The sequence below is a fragment of the Chiloscyllium plagiosum genome, unplaced genomic scaffold (genome assembly GCF_037043375.1).
Source record: "Chiloscyllium plagiosum isolate Xiang-an unplaced genomic scaffold, Cpla_swu_hap1 HiC_scaffold_29, whole genome shotgun sequence".
Taxonomy (NCBI): domain Eukaryota; kingdom Metazoa; phylum Chordata; class Chondrichthyes; order Orectolobiformes; family Hemiscylliidae; genus Chiloscyllium; species Chiloscyllium plagiosum.
The window spans coordinates 86,656,769-86,670,712 of NW_028270167.1; positions in this window are offsets into that span (position 1 = coordinate 86,656,769).

The window sequence follows — 13,944 nt, forward strand, 5'->3', positions numbered from 1 at the left end:
TGTCTCCGTAATAGCCACAACATCGAAGTCCCAGGTACCAACCCACGCTGCAAGTTCACCTACCTTATTTCGTATACTTCTTGCATTGAAGTATACACACTTCAAGCCACATTCCTGTTTACAGACACCCTCCTTGGAAATTGATGCCATGTTCCTAACCTCCCTACACTCCAGGCCCTGCACCCTGAAGCTACAATCTGGGTTCCCATGCCCCTGCAGAGTTAGTTTAAACCCCCCCCAAGAGCACTAGCAAACCTCCCCCCAAGGATACTGGTGCCCCTCAGGTTCAGGTGTAGACCATCCTGTTTATAGAGGTCCCACCGTCCCCAGAAAGAACCCCAGTTATCCAAAAACCGGAATCCCTCCCTCCTGCACCATCCCTGTAGCCACGCATTTAAGCGTTCTCATTCCCTATTCCTCGAATCTCTATCACGTGGCACGGGTAACAAACCAGAGACAACAACTCTGTTCGTTCTAACTCTGAGCTTCCAACCTAGCTCCCTGAAAGCCTGTCTAACATCCTCGGCACTCCTCCTACCTATGTCGTTGGTGCCAATATGGACCACGACTTCGGGCTGCTCCCCCTCCCCCTCCAGGACCCGGAAAACACGATCAGAGACATCACGTACCCTTGCACCTGGGAGGCAACAGACCAAACGTGAGTCTCTCTCGTTCCCACAAAACCGCCTATCTGTGCCCCTAACTATCGAGTCCCCAATTACTACTGCTCTGCTCTTCTTCACCCTTCCCTTCTGAGTAACGGGGACAGGCTCCGTGCCAGAGACCTGAGCCCTGTTACTTACCCCTGGTAAGTCATCCCCCCCCCCACAAGTATCCAAAACGGTATACTTGTTCTTGAGGGGAACGGCCGCAGGGGGTCCTTGCTCTGGCTGCTTCCTCGCAGTCCCCCTCACTGTCACCCATCTATCTGCCATCTTTGGAGTTACTACTTCCCTATAACTCTGATCTATGACCCCCTCTGCCTCCCGAATGATCCGAAGTTCATCCAACTCCAGCTCCAGTTCCCTAACACGGTCTTGGAGGAGCTGGAGATGGGTGCACTTCCTGCAAGTGTAATCGGCAGGGACGTCGATGGCATCCCTCACCTCATACATGTTGCAGGAGGAACATTGCACTGCCTTCACTGCCATCCCTCTAAAGCTAACTTTTATTTTAAAAAAACTGGGTCTAAAGAATACAACAAGCAAAATTCAGCACTTACCTACTTACCACAACAGGTGTTATTATTAGGTTAGAGGAGGAGGGCGGGTGGGAGGCACTACCCGTGTAGTGCCTCGGGTTCCTCTCCTTCGCGCTTTTAAAGGGGGAAAAAACCTACCCAGGTAAGCTTACACTAACTGCTTCCGGGTCTCGGCTGCCCCTCTGGTCGTCGTCACTTCCCCCTGGTGCTCCCGCTCTTTCTGTGAAGAGTGAGTGAAAGAGAAAGAAAAACACCGCTGCCCGCTACCGGTAAGCACTTTTAAAACCAAACGGTCTTACCTTCGCTGCTGCTCGCACTGGAAATGACCAACCTCTTCGAAGGGTGAGTATAAATACTCACCGCTTTCCTTCCTAGCTGTCCCTCTGGTTGTCGTCACTTCCCCCTGGTGCTCCCGCTCTTTCTGTGAAGAGAGAGTGAAAGAGAAAAAAAAACACCGCTGCCCGCTACCGGTAAGCACTTTTAAAACCAAACGGTCTTACCTTCACTGCTGCTCGCACTGGAAATCAAAAGTGTTTTGTCTTTTTCTTGGCCCTTTGAATGAAAGGAACAGCTGTTTTCTATTGCCCCATCCATCCCCCTCACAATCTTATCCTTCTGAATCACGTCCCCATCAGCCTTCTAAACTCCAAAACAAATAACCCGAGCTTATCCAGCCTCTCTCCATGGCTGATATGCTCCATCCCAGGGAACATTCTGTTGAATCTCCTCTGCAACCCCTCCAGTGCAATTATATCCTTCCTGTAATCTGACATGCAGAACCCCTCACATTAAGTCCTGTACAGCTCTTACAATCTCCGTCTTGATAAAAAAGACTATGCTCAGTGATCCCTATGTCTTCTGAGATAACCTATTAAACTGTCCAGTCACGTTCAGACATCAGTGGAGAAGCACTCTCCGAGCTTTCCAGTGTGCTGACATTCATCCGTACACCCCTGCCTGGTTCCTTCTTCCAAAGCGCATCGCCTCATGTTTAAAGGTTTCGCATTCCACTTGCCATTGATCTGCCTATCCGACCATTCCACCTAGCTTATCTTCCTGTAACACAAAACCTTCCTCCTCACTGTCAAGCATTCGGCCAATCTTTATGTCAAACGCAAACAAACTTGTCACACTCACCCGCAAACCTCTCTACAATCACACCCACGTCATTTATGTAGACCACAACTAATAAGAGACAAATTACTGATTTCTGTGGTACACCATCAGAAACTGGTCACCAAACACACAAAGAGCCTTCCACCGTCACCCTCTGTCTCTTGCCACGAAGGCAATTTTGGGTGCAACTTGCCATATTGGGGCAGCACGGTGGCACAGTGGTTAGCACTGCTGCCTCACAGCGCCAGAGACCCAGGTTCAATTCCCTCCTCAGGCAACTGTTTGTGTGGAGTGTGAACATTTTCCCCGTGTCCACGTCGGCTGACTTTGGGTGCTCCGGTTTGCTCCCACAGTCCAAAATGTGCAGGTTAGGTGAATTGGCCATGCTAAATTGCTTGTAGTGTAAGGTGAATTGGTAAAAGTAGGGGAATAGGTCTGGGTGGGTTGCTCTTCGGAAGGTATGTAAGGACTTGTTGGGCCGAAGGGCCTGCTTCCACACTGCAGGTAATCAAATCTAAGTAAGTTGACCTTGATACCATGAGCTTTTGCTATCTTTATCATTTTCCTGTGTGGGATTTTGTCAATGGACTTGCTGAGAATCCATATAATCAACCTCCTTGATAAGATTTCAGTAAAATTCCTGAAGCATCACTTCTGGCAGATAAATTCAGGCTGATGAGCCCTGATCAAATATTACCTCGCGTAATGGAGATCAATTTTCTCCCTCCCAATTTTCCACAATAGCTTCTGCAACACTGATCTGAAGGTTACTGACTTATCATTCCCTGGACTATCTCGGCCACTCTTCCTGTAAAGTGTGTTCTCCAGTACTCTGGCACCTCACCTGCGATCAGATTCAATTTGAGCATTTGCGTCAAGGCCTCTCCTCCCTTGTCTCCGTTCGCAGCCTGGGATATAACTCATGCAGACCACTTGTCCAAAGTTATGCCAGCCAAAGCCTCTAATCCCTGCTCACTCCTTGCAATAATCTGCTGAAGGACTTCCCAGTCCATCTTCTTGAATTCTACACTTGCTTCCTTATCCTTCCAGATAACACAGATGTGAGGTTTTCGTGTAACCATCTGCCAAGTTTCTCGACCTTTACATACTGAATGTACCTTTGCTTTCTGATGGGACCCATTTTTCCCTCATAGTATTATTCTGCTTGATGTCCTTGTGGAATATCTTGGGATTCTCCCTAACCTTGCCTGCTCACACTAATCCATGTCCCTGTTTTAGTCAATCCCCTCTTTGTGAACTTTCTCGGTTTCATTAAGATCACTTCTCATTCGTTGTATCTCTAAAAAACACAGACCGAGTTCCCCCATCAGGCAATCTTTCCTTCAAAGGGAGAATGTCGATTCACCATATGTGGTCAGTATATTCTTCCTTCGGTCAGGACACCAAAACTGCATACAGTACTCCAGGGACAGTCTCGACAAACTCTGTGTGAATGAGGGAGTATATATTTACTTTTCGTAGGAGCAATTTATTACCGATGCTGGAATTTATACTGAAAACAACAAATGCTGGAGATTACAGTGGATCAGGCAGCATCCATGAAGATAGGGCAAGCCACCGCTTCCAATCTGGATGGGTCTTCATCATTTACATTTTGATTCCCATAAAGTGAAGACAAACCTCTCTTTTACGCTCCCATTTGCACATGTTGCTCCCAATGCCAATTGCGATTTTTTCTACTAACTCTCAGTGTATTTTTTTTAAAATCCTCCTCAATATCCAAATATATCACAGCAATTTGTTCTCCATTGTTTATGTCTACAAGAGATAACTTCAAGCAAAAAGTTTTAAAATATAGTTTCCCATTCATAAATGCATTATCATTCTCTTGAAGTGTGCTATTTATTTCGAAAGGACCAATATCACATTCGTTCTAACAGATTCCAACAGATTCCCTACTGTGGATGACAGGTTAACAGGTCTATTGTTCTCCACTCTCCCTCTTCTTCCATTCTTGTATCGTTGCAATGCATTCATAACCTTCCAAAGTGAATATAGAAAATTACACTGAGCCCCAGTACAATCTATATGTCTATTGCTGCTATGTGTCAAATTTCAGAATGAAGTACATCTGATCTGTCAGACGTATCGATGCTGAATCCAGGTGTATTTTGAAATACTGCCTTATCACTGATATGAATGATTTTAGTCGTTAGTAACGCAGGTCTCTTGGTCACTTGGTATTTCTGGGAGATTTTCTGGACCTTCCCCCATGAAGACAGACACGAAATAACACTTTGGTTTTCCTGTAAGTTCTCTGTTCTCCACAATTAGTCCTCTATCCGCACACTCACTGATCCACATTTGACCTTTCTTTCATTTTCCTTTCCAGGATTGATAATAGGTTTTCATCAGGCTTTACGTTTCTTGTTAGTTTGCATTCTTGATCTCTTTTGAATTTCCTTATCAGTTTCTTAGTCCTCTTTTGTTCCAATGAATCCATAATATCTGGCGTTTCTTTTTCCGAGCAACTTTGCTTGATCGAATCTATTTTTAACTTCTTTTGTTAACCATGCTTGAGTCAACTTTTCCTTTTGCTATTTGCACCATGGTGGGAGGGTGGGGGGTGGATGCAATATGTATACTGTACACCTTATAGCGTTTCTTTAAATAACAAACATTGTCTGTCTTCCATTAACCTTTCTCGTGTACCTTTATCAAATTCACTGAAGCCAAATTGGTCCTCATACCTTCAAGGCTTGCATGAAGTGGTGCAAGGGAGGAGCAAAGGAATTCTGGGAAGGTGAGTCGAACCGTTTAAAAGACTTACCTCAATCCTCGGGGCATCTATTTGCTGAGAGATGGGAAGGAGGAGTGAAGGAATTCTGGGAAGATGTTTCTAAGCGTTCACAAGACATATCTCAGGCGTCGTGGCATCCATTTGCCGAGAGGTGCGAGGAAACAGCGATGGAATTCTAGGGACATGAGTCTAACCGTTTAAAAGAGTTACCTCAGACGTCGGGGCATCCATTCGCCGAGAGGTGCGATCGAGATGCGAAGGAATTCTGGGAAGGTGAGTCTAACCGTTTAAAAGACTTACCTCAATCGTCGGGGCATCCATTTGCTGAGAGGTGCGAGGGAGGAGTGAAGGAATTCTGGGAAGGTTTTATTATAATTGACAGGAGGTTTTGTGGTCAGGAACGGGACGCCCGGAATGTATGTTGCCTCCGTGGTGCCAGGGTCCGACAAGTCGCTGATCAGGTTTACAACATTCAGAAGAGGGAAGGTGAGCAACCAGAAATCGTGGTGCATATTTGCACCAATGATATAACTAGGAAAGGGATTGAGGATCTGAAAAGTGACTACAGAGAGTTAGGTTGGAAGCTGAAGAGCAGGACGAGTGATCTCAGGTTTGTTACCGGTGCCAAGAGGTAGTGAGATGAGGAACAATCAGCGAATGCAGCTTAACACGTGGCTGCGTGGTTTGTGCGGGAGGGAGGGCTTCAGATACCGAGAACATTGGGATACCTTTTGTGGAAGCGGTGACCTGTACATGAAGGATGGGTTGCACCGGGATTGATGGAACACCAATGTCCTGGGTGAGACGTTTGCTCCAGTGATTCGGGGGGCCTTAAACGAGTTTGGCAGGGGAGTGGGAATCAGAGCCACATGTCTGAGAGGGGGTCAGTTGCAGACGGGACAGTGACAGGATATATTGATTATATCAGGAATGTTTCTGACACGATGAAACAAAGGGATCGGTAAAAGTGTGTCTGCTTCCATGCAAGGAGTGTCCGAAATAAGAGTGATGAACTTAGAGCATGGATCAGTACGTGGGGCTACATAGGCGTGGGTTTCAGAGGAGCAGGAATGGTTGCTTGATGTTCCAGGATTTCGAACGTTAAGAAAGTGCAGTGAGGGTGGAAAAAGGGGAGGGGATGCAGCATTGCTAAACAGCTAGTGCATCACAGCTACAGAAACGAAGGTTGTTGAGGAAATCTTGTCTACTGAGTCAGTGCAGGTGGAAGTTAGGAACAACACGGGAACAGTCACCGCATGTAGCGTTTTCTACAGACGACCTAATAGCAGTAGAGAGATTGAAGATCTCATAGGCGAGCAGATTCTGGAAAATTGCAGAAGTAGCAGGGTTGTTGTTATGGGTCATTTCAACTTTCCCAATATCGACTGCAACCTCCTAAGTGCAGATGGGCTAGATGGAGCAGTTTTTGTCAGGTGTGTCCAGGAGCGTTTTCTTACTCAGTATATAGATAGACAGACGAGGGGAGAGGCCAAATTGGATTTCGTGTTCTGCAACGAGGCAGGACAGGTGTCAAATCTAATGGTGTGAGAGCACTTTGGTGAAAATGATCATAAGTGCCTCACATTTAGCATAGTCTTGGAGAGTGAAAGGAGCCCTTACCGAGGAATATATTTAATTGGGGAAAAGAACATTATGACGCTATCAGACAGCAGTTGGGAAATACAGACCGGAGCAATTGTTCCACAGAAAGGGCACAGCAGAAATGTGGAGACTATTTAAAGAGCAGTTGTTGAGAGTGATGCACAAATTTGTTCCTCTGAAACAGATAAGAAGGGGTAAGAATAAGGAACCTTGGATGACGAGAACAGATGAACTTCTCGTCAAAAGGAAGACGGCAGCTTACGTAAGCTGGAGTTAGCAAGGATTTGGCACAGCTTTAGAGGATTACAGGCTAGCTAGAAAAGAGCTCAGAATTGGAGTGAGGAAAGCCAGGAGAGGGCACGAAACAGTCTTGGCAAGAAGGATTAGGGGGAACTCAAAGGCATGCGTGAGGAATAAGAGAATGATCAGGGAGAAGGTAGGGTCGATCAGTGTTGTGTAGAGAACTTCTGCGTGGAATCTGAGCAACCGGGGAAGACCGAAAAGAGTTTTTTGTTTCGGATTGTTGCAAATGAAAACTTACAGGAGCTGGGATACAGTGTTGACCAGATCAAGATTGATATCGTTGATGTGTTAGAAATTTTGGAAAACATTAAGATTGATAAGTCTCCAGGGCGCGATCTGATTAATCCTAGGCTGCTCCGGGAAGCGAGAATGGAGGCTGCTAAACCGCTGGCGTGGATATTTGCCTCCTCATTCTCCACAGGAGTCGTACCGGAGGATTGGAAGGAGCTAAATGCTTTTCCTCTTTTCAAGAAGTGTAATAGGAAAATCCCTGGCAATTACAGACCAGTCAGTCTTACGTCGGTGGTCAGCAAAGTTTTGGAATGCATTCAGAGGGATAGGATTTATGACTATTTGGTAAAGCATAGTGTGATTAAGGGCAATCAGCATGGCTTTGTGAGAGGCAGGTCATGCCTCACAAATCTTATTGAGTTCTTTGAGGAGGTGTCAAGGCTTGTCAACAACGGTCGAGCAGTGATGTGCTGTATATGACATTTAGCAAGGCATTTGATAGGGTTCCCAATGGTAGGTTCATTGATAAAGTCAGGAAGTATGGGATACAGGGAGATTTGGCCATTTGGATTCATAATTGGCTGGCTGACAGAAGGCAGAGAGTGGTTGTATATGGGAAGTATTCTGCCTGGAGGTCAGTGTTGAGTGGGGTCCTGTAATGCTCTGTTTTTGGGCCTCTGCTCTTTGCAGTTTTTACAAATGACTTGGATGAGGAGGTTGAGGGGTGCATTAGTAAATTTGCAGATCGCTCAAAGGTAGGATGTGTCTTGGATAGTATAGAGGGCAGGCTGCAGCACGACATAGATAGGATACAGAGCTGGGTTGAGAAATGGCAGATCGAGTTAAACCTGGATAAAGGCGAAGTGATGCATTTTGGAAGTTCGAACTCGAATGCTGAATACAGGATTAAAGATAGGATTCTTGGCAGTGTGGAGGAACAGAGGAATCTGGGTATACAAGTACATAGATCCCTCAAAGTTGCCCCCGAAGTGGATAGGGTTGTTAAGAAAGCATATAGCGTTTTGGCTTTCATTAACAGCGGGGTCGAGTGTATGAACCATGAGGTTTTGCTGCAGCTGTACAAGTCACTGCTGAGACCACACTTGGAATTTTGTGTCCAATTCTGGTCGCCTACTATAGGAAAGATACAGAGGCTTTGGAGAGGGTGCAAAGGAGGTTTACCAGGGTGCTTCCTGGAGTGGAGGGCTTACCTTATGAAGATCAATTGAATAAGCTCGGACTTTTCTCTCTGGAGAGAAGGAAGAAGAGAGGAGACCTGATCGAGGTGTACAAATAATGAGAGGAATAGATAGAGTCAATAACCAGAGGCTTTTCCCTAGGGCAGGATTAACAGGTATGAGAAGTTATAGTTTGAAGATATTCGGAGGAAAGTATAAAGGAGACGTCAGAGGTAGGTTCTTTACGCAGAGAGTTGTGAATGCATGGAATGCGTTGCCAGCTGTGGTGGTGGAAGCAGAGTCATTGAGGACATTTAAGCCACTAATAGACATGCACATGGATAGCAATAATTTGAGGAGTGTGTAGGTTACGTTACTATATTTGACATTAGGATTAAACTTTGGCAAAACGTCATGGGCCAAAGGGCCTGTTCTGTGCTACACTTTTCTATGTTGTATGTTCTACGTTCTATGACTCATTTATATACTTGTAATTTCAAAAAATAAAACTGGTTTGTATTCGGACTTCATGTAAAATTCAATACATTAAGATCACTATTCCCAAAACCTCCTTTACTGCACGTTTTTGAACTTGCTCCTCTGATCACATAACACCAATTCCAAAACAGCCTGGTCTTTGGCTCGATACGCAACAGACTGTTAAAGGAAAGCATTTCATGCACACTCGTGAATTCCATTTTTACAGCATTAACTTTCACTTGGATTCACACAGTTTCGATGTGAATTTATCCACGATTACTGCAGTACCGGCAAACTTGCATTTCTAATTTCCGTTTTTGTAACACACTCAACATTTGTATCACACTTTTGACTTTGATATAAAACTCTCATCATGTTTGCTTCTCCTCGCTGTTTCTAACCTCCACCATACCAGACTCGATGGAATCAGTATGACGTGGGCTCTGGAGAGATTAAGTGGAGATTCAGACCAGATATTTGGGGAAGCATATTTCAACGTTGATATCGTCAAATCTTACCTGCTCTTCTTTAGGATCATTGCGACATTTCCGCCAGATCTCCCATTGTGCTAGTAGAGTAGATAAAGAAAATTACTTTTCAACGATGCTGCGTATTCCTCCAGACAGCTGAGACTACTCTAACCTGGATGATAAGGTATTGCTTGTAAAGCAGATTAGTAAATTATTGCTGCTGCTGTACAGGACCTGAGTGATATCACATCTGGAGAAATACGTACAGATCTGGTCAACCGATTTCGGCAATGAAGATGTTAATTATAGAATCCCTATAGTGTGGGAGCAGGCCGTTTGATCCATCAACTCCGTTCTGATCCTCCGAATACCGTCCCATCTAAACGCGTTCGCTTACCCCATCTCTGTAACCCTGTATTTTCCATGACTAATTTCACCTGTACTGCTTATCCCCGGACATTATGGGTAACTTAGCATGACCAATGTATCAGTCTTGCACATCTTGAGTGTGTGGCAGTAAACTGGAATACCCGCTGGTGGAACCCATTCAAGTCAAGGGGAGAAGGTGCTAACTCCCCACAGACAGTCACCTGAGGTTACAATTAAACCCAGCCCTCTGCTTTTGTGAGGAAGCAGTGTTAACCACTGAGCTACCCAGTGTGGGCAACGAAAATCGCCTGCACAATGAAGCTACAGGAGAGCCTGATTACTGCACAGTCACATTTCACGTGTGAGGTCAATATTAACAACTCTACACGACAGATAAACGGTGTGGCTGCTAAAGTTGCTGTGCTGTCCCTCATCAAAAACACATTAAATTGTGATTAATTTAAATAATTCTCACACACTCCAAGGATCAATTTAACGGATTATCTGCACAAATGCCAGCTGTGGGATTTGAACCCACAGCTGCATTCAGACAGAAAATAAAATCCTGCCCCTTAGCCTGGTCAGCTCTGCATCCGTGAGCAAAATTTGAATCCAGCTCCTGTGGACATTACTGTATCACTCGCTGCATAGGGAAGTGATAACACCAGTGTGCCATCACCTCAACTGAACACAATACTCTCGAATGGGACACAAACCCAGGCAACAGTAATGGGAGCATTGTTTCCTTTGAACACATCAATTACATTCTTTCAATAGCTGTCTCCATCCACAGCACCCGGTTGGATCAACAGCCTAAAGGAACAGCAACATGGCCTTTGAGACAAGTTTAAACATGCAATGACTAATGCGAGTTATCAGCATTGGTAGGGTTTCAACCCTGGATCTATCTGTTTACTAAACAAGCATTTTAACTAACTAAGTCACAGTGTCACGTTAACTTAGGAGGGAGGGATGAGCAGGTGAATCCAATACTTATTAACGTTTGTAAGAATGACAGATGATCTTGTTTTAAAGCTTAATAACAGAAGACAATTGCACAGCAAATTCAGGAGTCCGTTCCACTTCTCAAACCTGGAAACAGGTACAGCAACACCTAATTCTTTAACGCATTTACAGCTGATGTGGAGGAGGCTGTTTAGTTCCTGGACCCTGAAGTATACTTGCAGGAAAAGACCAATTAGGCCCTCCACACTACAACACAGCGCCCATAATAGACCATGCAACACCATCCTCCTGTAACACAACAATGAGACCATTCAGCTTTCTCAATGCTGTAGCATAGACACTGCAAGAGACCAGGAAGTGCCTGGAAATTATCCCACGAGGATGAGGCCATTGAACCCATTGAGTCTGTTGGACAGGAATAGGAGAAGGACAAGAAACCGTTTCAGATGTTTTCTTTGAGCAGGACGAGGTATGGGAATAGAAGAATACCAACCACCCCCTCTTTCCCATTTCAGGAGGAGATTATTCAGTATCTCGAGCTAGTTACGGAGCCCATCTAAATGTTGCAAAGCTTCAGGAAGATTTCGTAAGTTCCCAAACCTCTGGACAGCAACAGGAGCATGACAAACCGAGCTTGAGCGACATTGTCAGGAACAGGAGCAGGGCATTCAGCCCACAGAACCGATAATGTAGGAACAGTAGGAGGACATTTAGCCCATCGAGTTTGTAAACCAGGAACAGTATGAATGCATTCAACCACTTATGCGTCTTACACAGCTTTGTGGCTGTTATGCAGGAATTGAAAAGGAACGTAGAGATTCCAGAAAGAGAAAAAAATTAGAATAAGCAGCTTCACCAGGGAATGAAATTCGGTGAGTAAATCATTGGGATTGAAGGCATTTTTCTTTAGAAAGTGTTCGTAAGGAATTGATAACAGGGGATTTTTGAAGTGAAATCACAATCCATCACAGTCAATATGGCTATATGAAGAATAAAACGTTTTTAAAATATTTGCCTGAGTTCTTTAAAAGTGTAACAAGCAATGTGCATAATGGGTTCTATATTGATGTCGTATATCTGGAATTCCAGAATGTGTTGCATAAATTGCCGCCCAAATGACTGATATGCAAGATATTCGCATATCAGGTTAGAAAAAAAAATGCTTGGAGACCGGAATGACTAACCAATAAAAGCCATGACATGCGGGGTTGTATTGGGTTGGACGAGATCAAATATCACACGTCACAAGCGTATAATCCAACGGATTTATTTGAAAAAGTTAGCTTTCTGGACGGCTGTTCCTTCATGAGATGTTAGTGAGAGAAGGAAGAACTTGACTCAGAATATATATGGAAAAAAATTAGAAGCGAACGAATTGAACAGACCTGATGTGACATTAATCTTTAATCATTTCGGGCACAGGTCTGGATTGATAAATAATCAAATCTCAGAATGTCATTTAAATCACTGCCCCAAGATAACTTTAGGTGTTACGAATTTAAAGGATGTGACATCGAAAGTCATACAATGTAATTTAGATCTTGTTTGGAGTCTTTCTCTAACTTAACTTGGAGCCAGACCAGTTTTATTACCAAAGTCGGTGTTCAGAAATTGCCAAATTGACTGACTGTCAACAAATAGTACGCTTTTCGTAAAAAAGTAGAATGGATCCACAAGTACAAATCTGTTAATGCAAATTAGCATATAGATTTACATATACATGCGTGTGTGAGAGGGGGAGCGTATGTGTGTGCTGGGGAGAGAAAGGAAGAGTGTGAGTGTGAATGTGCGTGTGCCAGAGGTTGAGTGTATGTGGTTGGGGTGGAACGAGAGATAGTGTGGTTGCGAATATGTGCGTGCATGTTTGATAGAAAGAGTGAGTGTGTGGGGGTCGGAGACAGAGTATGAGTGTGAATGTGTGTGTGCACGTGTGTGTGTCAGTGTGTTCCTGTGTGAGAGAGAGAGGGACAAGCGCGCGTGTGTAGAGGGGAAAGAGAGAGAGTGTGTGTCTGAGTCCAGGAAGCGACACAGACAGGTACGGGAGATCTCTTTCCCCACACACACTCACACCGTGATTTCAGAGCATCTCATCTCTGCCCTATTCGTTGTTCATGTTAATAGCCTTGGTGTTGTCACTACAATCCTCATGCTCCATCCATAGTTGGGTCATCAAACCTTCGGCTCTCCCTAATATCTGAGGCAGCTCACAGCACAACTTCCAGCAAACCAGCCCCAGCAGCACCACTAACTTTTCAACGATACGAGTCTTCAGCAATTCCTCAACTACACATTTGATACGGTCCTTTGCAATAATACTCGAGGGGCTTCCTTATGTTACTGACCACAAGATCAGCTGAGAGGGACAAACACAGAAGTTCAGTGGACAGGCACAGACCAAGTTTCAAAGGCGTGTCTCAAAGCATGGGACATAGCCGAATGTGACACCAATAATTTCATTGTCAACAGAGAGACCCGTGTGTTGTACTACCAGAAGCAAAAAAAAAGTGAATGAACAACTCACTGATCTAGTTAGTAGTCGTTTATGGAATGGGTATCTGGATTCAGACTCTCAGCAGGAATACTAACAGCAGCAAGGAGAATAGAGTAGATGAGGAGAACAGTATTATATCAAACACGGCGTACATAATTAGCAACTGAACAGAAAGACTTACCAGGCACACCAACGATAGCTAGGATTGGATAATAAAAATAATCAATAATATAAAGTGCATATTTGATCCGTTTTGATAATGACCATCGATCATAATAAGTCGAAAGAAGCCAAATATCCCAATGTAAACCCCTGTCCATTATTGGAACATTCCAGTCTACTGTTCTCAGATTTGGATCCATTGAGGGAACATTCGAGCCGAATGTTCTCAGATTCTCTTCTCTCTTTCCCTTCTCGCGAAGGCAGCAGCTGATCCTTGTTCGCACTGTCAGTGATGCTACCGCGTATACTATGGGATAATACGTTGAAGGAAGTCCATTTATCATTTAAAAAAATGAGAAAACTCCATTGGGATAATTAGAATCCATGGAGACTAACATCAATCATAGACATTGAACAAACAGATTCACTTTACCCCTTCCTTACATCACTTTTGAGATCACAATAAAAGTGAGAAATTTCTGGGTTTGGATGGAATGGATGAGGTCACTGAGGGATGAAGTTTAAACCTTTCACTCTTTTTAATCTTTCTTTCTTGAATGTGGGACCCGTGTCAGAAAACTGCAGGATTTTATCTCTCCCATTCTGTTTATAAA